The following is a 19,346-nucleotide window of genomic DNA, read 5'->3' on the forward strand; positions in this document are numbered from 1 at the left end:
TATATATTTCTTTTGACTGTTCTACCGTGTACATTAGTTACAATAAATCACCATTTCATATTTGCAGTTAGAAAAGGACATAGTTTATAGCATGAGAAGATAGGCCAAAATGTTTTGGAAAAATCAGTTGTTAGTTAATTAATTTTGAATTTTTGGAGTTTCTTCTTGTTCTCATTTTGGATATGAGTGGCCTGTACAAATAGTTTCTTTTGGTTTAAATAATACTTTTATAGTATGGGATTATTGAAATCCTTTTTACATTGCTTTTAACAAAAGGTAAGATGCTGATTAATTAAAACTGGAATCAAAAGAATATGGCCTAATTCAACTGGAAAAGAGAGCAGGCACAAACCAGATGTTTAGAAAGCAAATAAAAGTGTACATTTGCATTCTTCGAAATCAAATATTTCATTTTAAAGAGCTTGAGCCGCTCTCAAAAATGTCAGCTTCAAAGAGTGCTGACACTATTTACCCTTGCATTGTTATTTGATTTTTCCATATTTCAAACAAAGGGCATTCTCGTGCTTTTAGAATTTCTTCCCTCAATTTGTTTTCTGATCAGCACAGGAACTGAGTTAAGAAATAAAATACAAAAACTCGGATAGGGAGGAATATGAAAAGACAAATAGTAAACCATTACCCTTACCTGTTAGTGGTGTCATGGATATTTATTTCAGTTTTATTGTTGCTAGCAATTCATGGTTAGCATTTTTCATATTTTAACAATATCTTGGAGGAAGAGCAGGACAGATAATATTTATAAATTGAAGGTATAAGAAAGGTTAACACATGTGGTTCTTTCATCCTTAATTGTATCTTAGCTTCTGATTAAATCCGAACAGATATTGCAAATTAAGAATTCAGAAGGTAGAACGGACTGAACTGGAAATTAATGTACATGGTTAAATGAGTGTGTGCCAAGAAAAAAGACTTGGGGTAATGGTAGTATGATATCTATAGTACAGGAATTACAAAATGTTAAACTCACCAATCCTGATGGTGAAATCACATCCTCATATACAGTACTCAAATATTTTGGACTGGTGTAAACATTTGCAATCTATATTACAAAGGAGGGGTCCTTAACCCATGGGATATTTCCACTATCTTTGTACATCATAGGGACTAGAAATTTCAGTTTCTGCAACTTTAACTTTAAGAAGGAATGTTGATGGTAGTTATAAACTTTTTAAGTGGAAGAAAATCAACTTTAGTGGCTTTCCCCCCAATTATTTAACTTCTGCATATAATATCAGGGTTTATATATCAGCAAAAAAAAAAAAATGATACCAAAAAATAATAAATTTTCTATCTGTTTGTAAGATTGTATGGCTCCTGATTTTTAACCATACTTTAACAATTGCTTTTCAATGTTTGCTCATCAAACACCATGTAACATTATTCTTGTATTATGGGTATTCACTGCGTGCAAAGAAACTTGAACTTTATAAGCTGAAATGATTAAATATAATTTATCTCCTAAAAGGGCAACCAATTATACTTTAGAGAAATGAAAATATTTGGAAAATACAGAAATGTGAAAATTGAACATTTGGCACTTCACTCAAATAAATGTCCATCTCCTTATTTTGTTTTGTTTAAAAACAATTCAAAAGCTTGCTGTACAAAAGTGATTGCTTTGGGCACCTTGAATTGAAAATATGTGCTAGAATGTATTTTCATTGCATTTTGGCTTCTTTTGCAAGAAGATGTTAACAATTATTAGTTTCAATTATTTGCAAAAGGGCAACAAAAACAGATGTAAAACTCAAAATAGCATATAATTTCAAATGTTACTTTCAATGGAAAAAAATACAGTATTTTAAACGACAATGTTGTTATCTTTTAGGATGGTGTAAAATGATTGTAAAAGTTAATAATATTATGCAAATATATACATTTTACACATGGCAGTTGAAAATTCTTACAAATTCAAAGATGAGGAAAGCATGTGGGCCATCTGTGATAAACATTATATGGCACCATATGTTTTATATGAAGCTGTACATTTTGAAACTCTGTATATCTCATTTAAGCTTCATAGAATATAAAAATGAATCTGAAAATGTGCCAGGCTACATAGCTCCTATTCATAGTACCATACTTAAAATAAGATTTAAGGTTGACGACAAACATGTTTGGAAAGAAAAAAAAACTTTCTATTGTTGGAGACTTTAGTGCTGTTTGAGCTTTGTTGTTTATTTCCAGACATTTCATTACCCAACTAGGTAACATCATTAGTGCTAGTGAGTGCCTGATTTGCTCTCTGTTTATATCGGGGGTCTCCAAACTTGGGAACTTTAAGACTTGTGGACTTCAACTGCCAGAATTCCCCAGCCATGCCATGCTGGCTGGGGAATTCTGGCAGTTAAGGTCCACAAGTCTTAAAGTTCCCAAGTTTGGAGACCCCTGGTTTATATAGAGTAACTTGTTCTGGGGTGTCATTTTCTCCTTGGTCACACTATTGTTTTCTGCTTGTTTGTCTGACGTTTATCCTTGTTTATCCGGGTATTAACTACTGTAAAGGGTGTGTTCTGGTCTTTTTGTTCCCTTCTCAGATTTTTTAATAAAATTTGCCTGCACATATTTTTAAGCAGGACAGGAAATGAACTGTATCTAACTTGTCCAAATATACAGGGAATGATTCCACAGTACCATTAATTCTGTGTTTAGCTAATTGAAATACTCTCAGACATAAAGCACCTTTCCTTTTTGCACATAATGATAGTCCAGAGTGAGTCTTCTTGAGCACTCTAAAGTGTTCTTCGACAAGGTTAATCATATAAATTATAACAGTGGTGTTAAGCTCACTGAGCAGGCTAAAAAATGGCAGACACTAAAATAGGATATTTAACATTTAAGGCTGATCATTTTAAGCTTTTTGCAAACTACTGTCTTCCAACAGAGATTAATGCATGTACCTACTTGTATTATTTGTCTGGAGTGATTTTTAAATGGAAGAATTTGCTGAAGCATCAGCTGTACAGTCTGCGTTTCTGAGATCTCTTAAAGACCTTTTTGTACTATAAAGGTCTCTTTACGATAAGGTCAAAACACCAGATAATAATACATGGAGGGCAAACTTCTTTACTTTTTTCACTTTCCATTACACCTTTTCTGTTAATATGTCATTACTTGCCCTTTCTCCTAAAAGCTGTTAAAGTTATGTGTTCCTGTTGATTTTTCAGAAAGTACCATGTTGTCTTGTTAGATTTGTAAAGGGCAACTCTATACCATGATGGTTGCTATGGCATTTCTGAACTTCTGAAGGAACTAGTATGGCATTTTCTATTTTGGATTTCTTTCAAAGATAAAACAGAAACATTTGTCTTTGCCTCTAAAGTAACATCGGTACATTTATTTATTTTATTTATTTATTTTTCATATTTGTATACCGCCCTACTCCCGAAGGACTCAGGGCGGTGAACAGCCATAATAAATACAAATACATATAGAAGTTAAAAACTATTAAGAAACAGATTAAGTAATTTAGGCTCAAAGATTAAAAAACAACCAAATTTATCTAAAGAGGTTTAAAACCCAATTTAAAAGCCAGTTTAAAAGCCAATTAAAAAGGGAGAGTTAGGCCAGACCAGCTTGTTGGAATAGAAATGTTTTCAGGGCACGGCGGAATATGCGTAAGTCTTGGATGTTTCGTAACTCCGGGGGAAGCCCGTTCCAGATGGTAGGTGCCCCCACAGAAAAGGCTCTCCCCCTGGGGGCCGTCAGTCGACATTGTTTGGCCGACGGCACCCTGAGGAGTCCCTCTCTATGGGAGCGAACTGGTCGGTGAGAGGCTATTGGTGGCAGGAGGCGGTCTCGTAAGTACCCTGGTCCTGAGCCATGGAGCGCTCTAAAGATAGTAACCAAAACCTTGAAGCGCACCCGGAAGACCACTGGGAGCCAGTGCAGCTCGCGCAGGAGGGGGGTTACATGAGAGCGCCACATTGCTCCCATTACCACCCGCGCGGCCGCATTCTGGACCAGTTGGAGCCTTCGGGTGCTTCTCAAGGGGAGACCCATACAGAGAGCATTACAATAATCCAGGCATGAGGTGACAAGGGCATGAGTGACCATGCGTAATGAGTCCCGATCCAGAAAGGGATGCAACTGGCGAATCAGGCGACCTGATAAAAAGTCCTCCTGGCTACGGCCGTCATATGCTCTTCAAAAGACAGCCGTGAGTCCAGGAGGATGGCCAAGTTGTGAACCCCATCTGTGGGGGCCAACGACTCGCCCCCAATAGTCAAAGATGGCGCCAACTGACTATATCGAGACGATGGAAACCACAGCCACTCGGTCTTGGATGGGTTGAGCCTGAGCCTGTTTCTCCCCATCCAGATCCGCACGGCCTCCAGGCACCGGGACATCACCTCGAGGGCATCATTAGGGTGGTCTGGGGCGGAGATGTACAGCTGGGTGTCATCAGCGTACTGATGGTATTTCACCCCAAAACCACGGATGATCTCACCCAGCGGCTTCACATAAATGTTGAATAGAAGGGGCGAGAGGACCGATCCTTGTGGCACCCCACATATAAGGGGCCTCGGGGTCAACCTCTGCCCCCCTGTCAACACAGACTGCGACCGGTCAGAGAGAAAGGAGGAGAACCACTGTAGAACAGTGCCCCCCACCCCCACCCCTTCCAACCGGTGCAGCATGATATCATGATTGATGGTATCAAAAGCCGCTGAGAGGTCTAATAGGACAAGGACTGAGGAGCAACCCCTGTCTCGAGCCCTCCAGAGATCATCAACCAATGCGACCAATGCTGTCTCTGTGCTGTACCCGGGCCTGAATCCCGACTGGAACGGATCTAGATAATTCGATTCATCCAGGTACTGAGGCAGTTGTCGTGCAACCACACTCTCAACAACCTTTGCAACAAAGCGAAGGTTGGAGACAGGATGATAATTTGCTAATACAGCTGGATCCAGGGAGGGCTTCTTGAGGAGGGGCCTCACCACCGCCTCTTTCAAGACGGTGGGAAAGACACCCTCACTCAAAGAAGCATTTATAATATCCTGGAGCCAGCCTCGTGTCACCTCCCGGGAGGCCAGTACCAACCAGGATGGACACGGGTCCAATAAACATGTGGTCGCATTTAGTCTGTTCAGTATCCTGTCCATGCTTTTGGGAGTCACAGGATCAAACTCTTCCCAAATAATATTCTCAGGACCTGCCCCTGTCATCTCCTCTGGATCAATCCAGTCAGAGTCTAGCTGTTCACGAATCTGAGCAATTTTGTCATACAGATATTGTACAAAATCCTCAGCTCTACCCTCCAAGGGGTCTTCCCGCGTCTCTTGATGGAGCAGAGAGCGGGTCACCCTAAACATGGCGGCTGGGCGATTATCTGATGACGCAATAAGAGTAGAAAAGTAGTTACTCTTCTCTACTCTTATCGCCACTAGGTAATTCTTAATATGAGATCTTACCAGTGTTCGGTCGGATTCAGAACGACTAGCCCTCCAACTGCTCTCTAGGCGTCTTTTCTGGTGCTTCATCTCCCTCAGCTCCTCAGTATACCAAGGAGCCGGGTGAGACTGGCGCCGGGTCAGAGGCCGCAAAGGCACGACTCGGTCTAAAGCATCAGCCGCCGCCCTATCCCAGGTGGCCACTAAGTCCTCAGCCGAGTCGTGTGCTAGAACCTCAGGAAATGGCCCAAGCTCCATCTGGAATCTGTCAGGATCCATCAGGCGCCTGGGGCGGAACCACCTGGTCGGTTCCGCCTCCCTGCGGCGGGGTGTGGCGGTTCGAAGGTCCAGGCGAAGGAGGGAGTGATCTGACCATGACAAGGGTTCAATCACTATATCCCCTATCTCGAGATCACTCAACCACTGTCCAGAGACAAAAACAAGGTCTAGTGTGTGTCCCCCCATGTGAGTAGAGCCATAAATTAACTGGGTCAGGTCCATAGCCGTCATGGAAGCCATGAACTCCCGAGCCACCTCAGATGTCTCGCCAACTGATGACAGGTTAAAATCCCCCATGACCATAAGCCTGGGGGTGTCAACAGCCACTGCGGCTATAACATCAAGCAGCTCAGGCAGGGCTGCTGCCACATGGCAGGGGGCCAGGTATGTGACTAGCAAGCCCAACTGCACCCTATGACCCCACTTCACAAGAAGGGACTCACATCCAGCCGTCTGAGGACTTTGAAAATTTGGACTTTGAAAACTTAAAATCTATACCGCCATCTTAAAAAATTGAAATCAATGTGTTGAAATCCTTATAATAATCCTCTCCTTTAATTAGAAATGGATTTTGATTCATAATTTTCATCATCTTTCAGGTTTGGGATATTTGAATCTCACTAGCATCTGAATGGAGCATTTTTGCAAATCAGCTACAACTAATATTAGGAAGATTACTGTCCAAAGTTTATTTCAAATTGTGTACACTCAGGATTTTTCTTCAGTAAAACAAAGCAAAGAAGCAAACAAAAAATCTCCACCAACATACTCCTGTTAGAACATCTGAATAAAAGAGTATTGTAAATTAAATAGCAGGCCAAGATCATGCATAATATAACAAAGGTATTAAGACATGCAGTTTTTTTTTTTTTTTAAGAATTAGATTTCTCAGAAAATGTCTCTGCCTCCTCTCCTGCTTCTAACTAATTTATGGAAATAAGAGTTGGGGAGAGAACTATGACTTTGTTTGTTTCCATTTCATTCTCTAGATCCTGTTTGCCACAATAAATGCAGAGTATGAATTTGTACTGTTGTTCTTAAAAACTGGACAGTAAGACACATTTCCACACATTCCTTGTGTGGAATAAAATTGAAAACATACATGCTAAGCAACTTCAATTCCAAACCGTGATTCAGCTTGCAGTAAAGTTTCATGTATGAATATATTTATAAAACCTGCTAGAAAGTGTCCTGGATAGCATTACATTGAATGCATTAAAAATCATGTATTGTTTGCACATTATATCATTATGATTTCCCATGATGTCTACCCACTGGTGCAAGTTGTCAGGGTTGGTAAGGTCCAGATTCCTTTGATCAAACAGTGTTACCTACAAGGACCTAGGAAATGCAACTTTATGTCATGGTGTCTGCCCTCTGTCATGAGTTTCCTCATGAGACCAGGGTGACTTCCACCCTGATGACATTCCAGAAGGCTTTCCTGGGTTATGGCAGCTGGAGCTACTTGCTGGATGTCCTTACTCTTTTCCTTTTCTAATTTTTGTTGGTATTGCATATTCTTTTGTTCTTATTTATTTTTATTCTGATCATTGCATTGTGAGAAAACTATTCTGGAGTTGGACTATGTGAAATAAGATGAAATAAAGATATTTTTAAAGTAAAGACCCTATCAATGGACCATTTCATTCTAAAGATCTCTCTTCATTTTATCAGATCGTGTCATGATATTTTTCAAAACCTTTGAGCTGAGTAATTCTTATTTCATTTATATTATTCTGATTGATTGATTAATCAATCTATTTATTAAATTTATACACTACTCATTTCACTATCCAAAGTGACTCTGATTAACTATCTAACACTTCAACTTCTATTTCAAAACATTTTATCTATAAGAACTCACTCCTTCTAAATGTATACAAATCACAGAAAGGAACTTTCAAGTGGTAACTTTGTGTTGCAATTACTTTTCTTATAATTTTTGCACTTAGTCCTTCAAGTGAAATATACCACAAATTAATACCTTAAATCCAGAAAGATGAGAGGAGACTTTCACTTACCAGTTAGATAGTAGAGAGTAAAACACCCAAAAACTCAGGCAATAATTTCTATCCTGGGAGAAGATTAAAATCATAAATCTGTTCATCATATTTAGCTGGGGCTACCTTCAAAATGAGCAAAGTATGGGATATATCTTATATTTATTTTCAAAACGAGTTTTGCATTTTGCATTTATATATTTTTTTCTTCTGCTTCTTAGTCCAGCCCTAATTTTCAGGAATCATGGTTGCCAGCATATTGACCATGTTAAGTTATAATGAAAAGATGATTGATCTCCGGCCTCAGACCTCTGATCCCAAACTCAAGGTAGAACTTAATTATTGTAGACTTGTGCTGGAATGTCATCAAAATATGAAAACAAACGAACAAGAGTTATAGATCAGAAGGACCTAGTCTTTGCTAGAACTTGCTGCCTACTTTCCTGGCAACTCTGGTTGATGACCATATTAATTTGTTGAAAGGTTAATTGAAATTTTATAAATAGCACTCTTCTTGTCTCACTCTTCTTCTTGTCTCACTCTGCTGAATTTCAGTTTCATAGACAGTTCTGTCTATACAGAAGTATAGTATATACTACCCATGTAGTATGCCTATATTACTTTATCCTTTTACTGCCTACTCTATTGTAATATTATTATTATTATTATTATCCTTGTTATTATGATTATTATTACTTTGTTGTTTTGCATATACACTGAGAGCTTATGCACTGGAGACAAATTCCTTTTGTGTTCAATCAGTATTCTGTTCTATTCTATTTAGAACAGAACAGTTCTATTCTGTTCTGTTTTGTTCTGTTCTGTTCTGTTCTGCTCTGCTATTTCTAATCTTTCCTTCAGTATAAGATATTATTTTAAGTAAATAATTGCACATGCTATAATATAAGAAAACACATTTTATTTAATTACTTATAATGGTTATAAACAAATTTATAAAATTACTATAAACTTTGTAATGAAGTTTTTTCCCCCCTCCTACAGAACTTCAAGTTGCACTGTTCTTAGAGAATAGGCTAAATGCTGCTTTCCAAGTTATTCGACAGTCTCTTTCTGCCGAGGCAAACTTATACAACGAGCTTCTGATGCCATTTTGGCAGGAGTCTATTTGTAATTAGATTATATTTGCAATTCTCTATCTGTGATACATTGCCAAAACATCCAACCCTATTCTCTAGCGGATTGCAGAATCAGTTTGTACCTTGCCCAGTTAGTGATATGGCACTTTGCACCTGAATAATTCTCTGACTTTTATAAACAGTTCAAAATTATTGGCTCAGTTGCACTTTACTGCCCAATTAGCATTTTTGAAATGATTTTGGACCAGCCAAATTTATGTGTGCTTTAAAATAAGAATAAGAGTGTGCTGGTTTATTTTATGCATCAAAGAATTCAATTTGAGTAATTGAATCATTGCCCTTGTTCTTGTTAGTAAACCAGATTGATTTATAAATAATTGGGGATATGTAGGTGAACTTTTCTTACATTAAATTCACTGAGACAGAAAAAAAAGTTTGCTAAAATATAACCCAGCCAAAACAGTAATTGGATACTTTCACATGCTTTAATCCCTAATCCTTGACCTTCTTCTTCTTTTTTTTCAAAACACAAATAGTAAGAAATTTAGTTTGTTTGCTTAATGGAGTTCTTTTAGGGTTCTTCAACTAAAGGAATAATATGGCGCAAGGTCCATGAATTGTGTTCAATACAGTCATAAACTTGTTTACTTGAAAATAAGTCTGAGTTTAATGTTATATGCCACCAACTAAATAGGTATAAGAATGAAAGATGCTGATGACAATATCATCTACCCTTAATAACTGGAACAAAATCAAATCTTTGCTAACCTTTAAGAAGTTGAAAGCAGTAGAGGAGCAGATACAAAATGTTGACCTTGTGAAATGCTTTGAGGTTACAGTGAAGTTCATTGCCAAAATATAAGAGAGAAAGGAATGATACTAAAGCAGCAATCTTTGTCTGCACATCTGTCTTTAAAAAACAAAAGTCAAAGCCACAATTGGTTTTGAACAGCAAATTTTCTTCTAAATGCATTATTAATGAATCCTAAATGCAACATTTTTTATTTATAAAGGGCTTGACATGCCATTGAAGTAGGCTGCTCTTATTCTCATTTGACAAATGAGAAAAAGAGCCGGCAATTAGTGATGTGATTTATCAAGCTTTACCAATTCCTGCCTGAGAAAGGATCTGAATATAGGTTAGACCAGTGTTTCTCACTCTTGGCAACTTGAAGATATGTGGCCTTCCAACTTCAGAAATTCTTCAGCCAAGACTATCCATCTCAAAGTTGCCAAGTTTGAGAAACACTGAGGCCAAAGTGCATTATATTTTTGAAACACCTCCATTTAAAAAGAAATATTTCACTTTGGATTGTAAACATTAAAAACAAGTTTAATATATATATATATATATATATATTTCAGTCCTGAGTAGATTAAAGTATAAAAGTACAAAGACAAATGCAGATTTCATGTATTTCATTTAAGTTTAAAGAGCCCTTACTCACAGATGCAGCTATTCTATGCACGAAAGGTCACATTTTCATTTTTAGTGAATTTGCCATGGTCTTCTGGAGGGGGCATGTAGTCCAGATAATGACCTACAACTTCCATCATCCCTTTCAATTGTTATGGTGGCTAAAGTTAATAAGACTTAAAGGACAGCTGCATCTGAAGAGTTTTCTGAAAACTAGGGAATACGGTAGTTTGAAAGTAAGTAGTATATGAGGTTTCTTCTGGGCTCAGTTTTTAGTGATTCTGAAGAGTCATTTCTCTGTTTGGGCCTTAATTTCTTTATATGTATATATTTTAAATTATTAATTATTTTTCAATAGTAAATGACTTATAAAATTTTGAAATAATCTAGACTACACCAGCATAAACCAAACAAACATTCCAGATTTGAGAATTGCCCATTCACAATATCACATGCATTCACACTTTGTATTTAGTATATTTTTAGAGATATTTGGGAAACATTGAGTTTATGCATCTATAATCAGAGTGACAATTAATGGATTTAAAACAGATCACTCAAAGAAAAGAATCGAGCTACAGTCTATAATAAAATGAATCCATCATCAGAACTCAAATCCAAGTCCATCAGTTCATTGAAGCAAATAAGTCAACTGACATGGCAATTCTACCTCTACCTTCAGATTAACATTACAGCTTTGGAGAAATCCAAAACTCTGTCAAGCTCCTTCTATTCTGCCAAGTAGAATATAGACTAGAATATATTTTATATTTTTTAATAGAAAAAATAGAATATATTTTTCTCCCATTATAATAAGGGAGAAAGTCCTTATTATAGGAACTAAAAATAAATTCTTCATGTAATTTTTAATCTAGTTAAAACCCGCCAAGAGATACTCCAGAGACAGTCTTAGAATAAGAAATGGGGAAGGTGGACTGCATTGCCTAGCACTTTAATGCTTTTTGCTCTGAAGATATTTGGTGGCTACTCAAAGACATCACGGCAGCCAATAGTTCCCAAAATACTGAAAGGTTCCAAATGGTTGCGGATTCCCAACATAGAACATATTATGCACACATATATTGTAAATATGGTTTGCAAATCAGGGGAAGGATTATAAAATGCCACATGACTCATGGAGTCCAAGGAACGGCAGCAGCACCCCTGGAATCAATCACGTCGTACAGAACTGAGGCATGAATAGGAATAGAATCTGCATGAATTTTTGTAAGAAATAAAAGCAAATAAAATTATACTGTTCCTACATCTTTCCTAGTTCTGTTGTGTTCATAAGTTTCTGATTTAACAGAGGCTGTTTTTAATTTAGCATCATTTAAATTTTACTCAGGAGGTTTTGTAATGAAAGTGTTATTCTTGGGTGCATCCTTAATCAATCTGAATTACTGAAACGCTTCTTCAGAATTAATTTCAAATCAGCTGCCTGCTTCTAGCAGAGATAGTCTCTTCTGGAGGCTGGCGGCTTCCACCATCCTTCTGGGAACCATAATTAAATATTTTGTTTGTGAGTGTGTGTTTCCTCTGCCTAAAATTAGAGGATTTTAATATACACTCAGTATATTTATAGATTGTTTTTTTTCCCCAGAAGGATTTGCTCAGTATTATCCAGGGAATCCACAGTGGAATATGGGAATCAATCTTTTGGGAAAGGGTGATTTTTGGAAGGTAACCGGTTTTAAAATGTGAATAAGGATAAGGGCAACTTGTCATGCAGTGATGCAAAAAATTAGAATTGCTAAAATCTTTTCTGCTATGTCATTTTTGATATCATAGGCATTTTTGGCTGTCTTATTTGCACAAAGCCCTTAGTTATTTACCTTTATACAAATTATGTGCTTTACTATATTAAGTATTGGTTCCCCTTCTTATTAACGTCAGAGATGCTACTGGCTCTATTACTTACATAAAACAAATAAGAAGAAGTGACTTTCCGCTTGCCAGGCAAAGTCAAACATATACATATCACACCCAACCAAAATGTTATTATAAACACAATCAGTGTGATTTAAAAACTATGAGTGATGGCTTTGCAGCTTGTATGAAGTCAGGTATACCTTAGAAACATTTGCAGAAGTAGCTAGTTACAATTATCCAACTTAAATAAAGAGGAGGTGTTACACTGCCATGATACCTTCTGATTTTTGTTAGTGTACCTATATTGAAGGATTACTATTTGGTTTTATTTGTATTTAGAAGTAGGAACAAGGTAGTAAAGACTTTTGTCCTTTGGTAGCATTATGGAAACAGTTTATCCTTTGTCTAGGATGTAAACTATCTTTTATCCTAATATTTGATGATGATCATCTAACCAAACACTAACCAGTTCTTTTTTTCAAGGAGTCAACCAAAATTAGAGTCAGTTTGGTATAGTGATTAAGGCACCAATCTAGAAACCAGAAGACCATGAGTTTTAGTCCTTCCTTATGAAGCTAGCTGGGTTACCTTAGGCCAGTCATTCTTTCTCAACCATAGGAAAAAGACAATGGTGAGCCACTTCCAAAATTTTACCTAGAAAACTGCATGGACTGTGTAGGCAGATGCCAGGAATCAATAATGACGTGAAGGCACAAGGTTTGTGAAGGCACAAACAAAATGAAACAGTCAAACTCAAATAGATGTAGATGCCTGCTATGGTCATTCCTATCTACCAATGGTTCTCAACCTGAGGTCCGTGGACCCCTGAAAGGGCCACAATGTCATCACAGAGAGTTCACAAAGGCTTGATGCAGTCTCGTCCTTTAAATCTTGAGTTACATCTTGGAGGTCCATGGCCATGGTTCATGACTACAAAAGGTATTTAAAGGAGTTCATAGGAAAAAAAAGGTTGAGAACCATTGCTATAGACCAGTGATGGCTAACCTTTTTGCCATCGCGTGCCAGGAAAGGGTGGGTGGGGGAGGTTCACACGCGAGCGTGCCCATACCCATAATTCTATGCGCCCCACCCTGTGCATGTACGCACGATCCCCCTCCCCCTGCTCCTGGCACACAATGTCCCGGTAGGCCCGTTTTTCTGTCTCACCTGGCTCCAGATCCTCTCTATGCATCTGGGGAGGGCCAAAACAGCCTTCCCCACCCCACTCCCAGGCCTCCGGAGGCAGGGAACAGCCTGTTTCCCTACTTCTGGTGGGCCCAGAAGGCCCAAAAATTAGCTGGCTGGCGCGTGCATGCGCGCCCTAGCTGAGCTGACATGCCAGGCGACATGGCTCTGCGTGCCACCTGTGGCATGCGTGCCATAGGTTTGCCATCACGGCTATAGACCATGGTTCTTTTCTTAATAAATAAGGCCACTAGCATTTGTACGAATCAACTTGCAAAGACATTCTTTGTAGTGAGTTCAATGAGATCTATATCTAGGCATATCTTTGTATCATTGCTAACGTTTTGTGTATTTTCTTCCAAATTGATTATAAAAATTAGAAATGTGATTCTTTCTTGTTATGTTATCCATGGTATGATTTTTTAAAACAGAATTCAGATATCTTAGAAATTCACTGTTTTCTTTTGATGTGTTTAAATAAAATTTTAATCAACAAAATGTCATGTACTAGTCTGTTAGGAAATATTTCTGTTTAGAATAAAAGTAAACTCACCAGATGAAGGTTGACTCAGCCTTCCATCCTTCCAAGGTTGGTAAAATGAAGTTCCAGATTGTTGGGGCAATATGCTGACTCTATAAACTATTTAGAGAGGCTGTAAAGCACTGTGAAGTGGTATATAAGTCTTAAGAACTATTGCTAAACATGAAGAACAGTATTTTCAAATTTTTCGATTAATAAAGTTAGTGAAAAACTAAATGCTAAAATGGGATAACATATCTAATATTACATAATATACATTAGTTGTGTAACAAGAAATCAGAAAGTCATAAACACAAATAGGCTATTATTAGTGTTAGTGTAAAAACACATTTCCTCTTTTAAGAACAACAAAACAAAACTGCATATTAACCTCAATTTTTAATCTTATTGATGGTTCAGATTAGTTTTTCAGTATGTCTAAGATAACAAATTGATAGTTTTTGACTTAAGAATATTTCTTTTTCTTGAAAAGTTTCTCAAGATATTGCTTCTCATTGTTTGCTCTCAAAAGTAAAGTTTAAAAGGCAAAGTTTGTTTTTATATTATTTTTGTCAAGAGAAAGAACTATTCATAAAGTGAGCCAAAAGGCAGGATTGCAGCATAATCTGCTAGTTTGAGAAGCTGCAAGTTGTTTTGTTTCATCTTTTATGGTAGTTGAGTGTTGTGAGATATACAGTAGGGTTTAAAGGTATGATGTTCACTCTAGATTGATTCACACTAGCAAATTTTTAATGCAATATCAACGGAGTATACAGTCCATTACATACATATGCATACTTTTATACCACTTAAAATGAGATGTAATGTTTAGCTGAACAGATTTAGATTTAATTCATCAAACATTGATTAGTCCAGTATTAAGAAAATAAATGAGGTACGGGTAATGTAAGTCTCTGTTTCCTGTCCTACTTAATGACTATAGAAGAGTCTGTATGCAGAGGTGTTGTGTTATTGCATGTAAATTCTGGAGAGCAACAAAGAGAACAGAATGCTTTCATGTTCTTTTCTTAGGGACATTTAAGATCAGATTTCCTTGAATGGCCTGACTACTGGAAGACTGAATCACAGAAGCTCGTTTTCCAGAGCAGAATCATATTTGCACTCCAGAAATCTTATCTAGAGAATTATGGATAGTTTAAGGATGAAAATTTAATTAATTAATTACACTAAATATTATATACTTAAAGCAAGGTTAGCTTTATTTATTTATTTATTTATTTATTTATTTATTTATTTTATTAGTCCAATTTATATGCCGCCCTTCTCCGTAGACTCAGGGCGGCTTACAATGCATTATAGCAATAGCCTGCATATTTTTTTGTATATATCTGCTTATTAGGGCTTTCCCCCCCCCAAGTGGTGTTGTTCTATACCCGTGATGGCGAACCTATGGCACGCGTGCCACAGGTGGCATGCGGAGCCATATTAGTGGGCACGCCAGCTCAACTCTGGGGCGCATGCGTGCGCCAGCCAGCTGATTTTCGGGCCTTCTGGGCCCACCAGAAGTAGGGAAACAGGCTGTTTCCTGCCTCTGGAGGGCCTCGAGGGTGGGTGGGTGGGGAAGGCCCATTTTTCTTTCTTACCTGGCTCCAGATCCTCTCTGTTTATCTGGGAAGGGCGAAAACAGCCTTTCCCACTCCCTTGGAGGTCCTACGGAGGCTGAAAGGGCCCATTTCCCGACTCCCGGTGGGACAGGAAGTGATGTTTTTTCCTGTCCCCAGCCTCCAGAGACTCCTAGAGAGGTTCCTAGAGACTCCTAGAGAGGCTCCTAGAGACTCCTAGAGAGGTTCTGGAGGCTGGGGACAGCAAAAAATGTCACTTCCTGTGACATTTGGCAAAAAGGTTAGCCATCACTGTTCTATACAAAGTTGGCTTATTGCCCCCACAATCTGGGTCCTCAATTTACCTACCTCGAAAGGATGGAAGGCTGAGTCAACCTTGAGCCTGGTGAGATTCGAACTTGCACTAATTGCAGGCAGCTGGCAGCTAAGTGCTAGCACTTAACAGCACTTTAGTCCGCTGCACCACCGAGGCTCTTCATAGTTATTTCATAGTCATATATTTTCCACTCATGTTTCTTTAACAACCAGCATGAGATGATTGTTTTCTGAGACTTTGTGCCCCTTCAAAGTTTATGACTTAAGGCACTAGGGCTTTAGATTTTATGCATCTGAACCACATCCATCAAATTCAAAAGGTTTTTTTCTAATATGCAAAAATCAGGAGGTAGAACTTCAAACATATTCCTGTTCAACCTTCAAATGGGTTACCTTTTCTTATAGTTGCAAATTGAGATGTGATTTCTTTTCTTGCAATTGAAAAGGATGGAATCCAATTGTTCACATATGACATAGAAAACAATGGGACGTACACAAGTTTTCTTTCCTTCATTTAATGGTGTTTGTGCAGGAGGCAATACAGCTGATTTCAACATTTGCTTTCCTTACTTGATATAAACAAAAGAAGGGAGAGAACAGAATACAGATCAATTGTAGGCTATAGCTTTTCCTAATGTCTTCTCTTAAAATGGGATGCTTATCTATGCAATCTTATTTTATGTGTTATATATCAAATAAGTGTCTTCCAATAATGCCAGTGTAGCTTTCCTATTTTAACCTACTGGATAGAAAGGTAGAATAGCAATAGAAATAGCATTTAGGCTTATATACCATTTCACAGTGCTTTACAGCATTCTCTAAGCGGTTTACAGTCAGCATATTGCCCCCAACAATCTGTGTCCTCATTTTACCGACCTTGGAACAATGGAAAGCTGAGTCCACCTTGAGCCTGGTGTGATTCGAACTGCCAAATTGCAGGCAGCCAGCAGAAGTAGCCTGCAGTACTGCATTCTAACCACTGCACCTCTGGGCTCTTCCAATAGTATTTGGGTAATAATCCAACTTTTAAATTTCATCAGCATCACTTTTTCAACCCCAGCCCTAGTTTAATATTTGCAACATGAAAAACAGCCTGAATTTAATATAGTGAGCTCAATCCAAAAATAAATGGATGGTACAATAGAAATACCTACACTTGTACAACTCTAATTGCCTGCCTTTAGAAAAAGGACACCACTTTTCCCAAAATAATACATTTATAGATATCACAAGTGAAATGTGTTTCTATGGGTAGCCATTCCTTGCTTAGTACAAATCATGCTCATACTGCATTGGAATTAAAAATTATCAGAAATCAGCCTTTCAAAAGATATTTTTAAAGCTTATGTGCACTGCATTAAGGAGAAGAGACAGGGAGAAGAAGGGCAATGTCATTTCCATCTATCTCAGTTCTGATTATACATATGTAGGAAGATGATTAAATGCAGTAGAGATTAAATTCAGTTCAGCATCAATGGCTAGAGAAAAGTTTGTCCTGCATCTGAAGGAACAAACGTGGAACTTAGTATATAAATTCTCACTCTATCTCCTCAAATAAAGAGGTATGTCAGAATAGACAAACAATAGTTGGTCAATATATTTGGAAGGTTGAGGTCATACCAAGAATGTTTTTATTAAATAGAAACCATGGAAGGCATAACCTATCACAAAAGCCAACATAAGCAAACTAAAGATGTTGCTTGCCACTATTTGTTGCAGCCTCTCAGGTTGCAGTCCATTATATTCATTTGCTTTCAACCTTTTGGAGGGCAGATCAAGGTACTCTCAAAATCAAACAAATCCTCAGTGAAGCCACCCTTTTTTTAAAAGTGGATATTAGGTATGTTTTACAATGGGAAACTTTCCTATTTTTTTTTTTTTAATATTTTGCTCAATCTTAATATTCACTCAGAAATAAATCTTATTAAGGTCTTACTGTGAACTGATGAACATGCACCCTTTTGAGTTATTCATTTGCAGTAATTAGTCCTTAAATTTAGCATTTGATTACCTTTTTTTGGATATGGATATATTTAGTTTTGTTTAGTTGTTAAGCTGCTATTTGTGTTTTTTAAAAAGTTTGTTCTTTATTTCTTTTTGTTTCTTCTATAGGGGTTTTGATCCCATTCTTTTCCCTTGATAACTTAATATTTTCTGCCTTTCACTAGATGATTCTATCTTATAAATTATATAGTTATACAATTTAATTAATTTATCATGCCACATTTTAATTTCCTGTGTGTTTCAAGAAATCCTAACTGTAATATTTTAATGCTTAATTATTGCTAAAACTATGTCAGGTTTCCAAGTAACACACCCAATGAAAGAAGACTCCGAACTTGAAGTTCCTCAAAGTTCCATTTTATTAGAGATGTCTATTGGCACATCTGGGAAAACCCAAATCTGAAAGCTTCCAGGTTTTCCCCACCAAAAAGTCCAAGTCCCTTCCCCTGCACCCATATGTCCATCTCATGGTCCAATCAAAACACCATCCCAACTGGAGATGCTTCCTAGTTTCAATCCTCCAAGTGCAGGCAAGATGTCTTTGATTCTCTGAGAAAGGAATATTATGACAATATATCACCCATGCTCCATACAATGCCCCCTCCCAATTTCCCACAGTAGTAAATGTGACAGGCCTGAAGGCCCAATACAAAAGATGACTTCCAGGCCTGATAAAGTAGCTACCTGATAAAGTAGAAGGAGGTGAAGAAAATTTTGTGTTGTAGATTTTGGGAAGGCTAAATTCCAAATCAACTGAATCAAAATTCCAGAGTTATGGACTGTTTATACATCTCACAAAGAGTTCTTAGATTACAAATGACTAACCTGATGCTTAATTGAGCTTCTGAGGGGATCAGTTGTGTGTATGTGTGGTGGTGGTGGTGGGTGTTTGGTCCTTGCTTGTTCTGCATTGCATGTCCCAGGGAGCAGTTGCAATATTGCAAACCCCCATGATGTAAACAAGAAAATGTAGGAGGACATTCATGTCTTATTCAAATGTAACCCCATTTATTTAAATGGGAAGGAGGCTTCCACACAGATTCAATTATTCAAAGAGCCGAGGTGGCGCAGTGGTTAGGGTGCAGTACTGCAGCTACTTCAGCTGACTGCTAGTTCAGCAGATCAGCAGATCAAATCTCACCGGCTCAAGATTGACTCAGCCTTCCATCCTTCCGAGGTGGGTAAAATGAGGACCCAGATTGTTGGGGGCAATATGCTATTTAGTATACTGTCTTTGGTGTAAGCCGCTCAGAGTCCTCAGAGAGTGGGCGGCATAGAAATATGAATAATAAAAAATAAAAATAAAAATTGATTTAGAAGGTTGACATATTAAAACCATGCTCCTGAGCTATGTATTAATGTAACTTATGGTCAAATGCTATGATATGAATCCCAGCAATTAATAGCTATCATTTTAGACATATGTTAACACCATGCTAGAAAAGGCTAAACAATTTCTTTTCCAATGAAGGAGAATACCTGTAGCTGAGGTTTGAAATGAAGGGTTCTTCGTGGTTTCTGAGTTTGGATGTTTTCTTGCAGTCATGTCATTACTCAAATTAGGTAACACCATCACTGCACTGATGATGTTACCTAGTTTGGGTAATGAAATATCTGCAAGAAAACACACAGCCTTAGAGAGCACTAAGGACCCCTA

The 19,346-nt window shown here is 37.7% G+C and overlaps 1 protein-coding gene across 2 annotated transcripts in view; it reads left to right on the plus strand.

Annotated features, from left to right (window-relative positions):
- The window catches only part of KCND3 (potassium voltage-gated channel subfamily D member 3), a 344,280-nt gene that overhangs the window by 11,716 nt on the left and 313,218 nt on the right, over nucleotides 1–19,346 (plus strand). The window lies entirely within an intron of this gene.

Source organism: Pantherophis guttatus, chromosome 3 (assembly GCF_059756535.1).
Source record: "Pantherophis guttatus breed Tessera chromosome 3, ASM5975653v1, whole genome shotgun sequence".
NCBI classification, from domain to species: Eukaryota; Metazoa; Chordata; class Lepidosauria; order Squamata; family Colubridae; genus Pantherophis; species Pantherophis guttatus.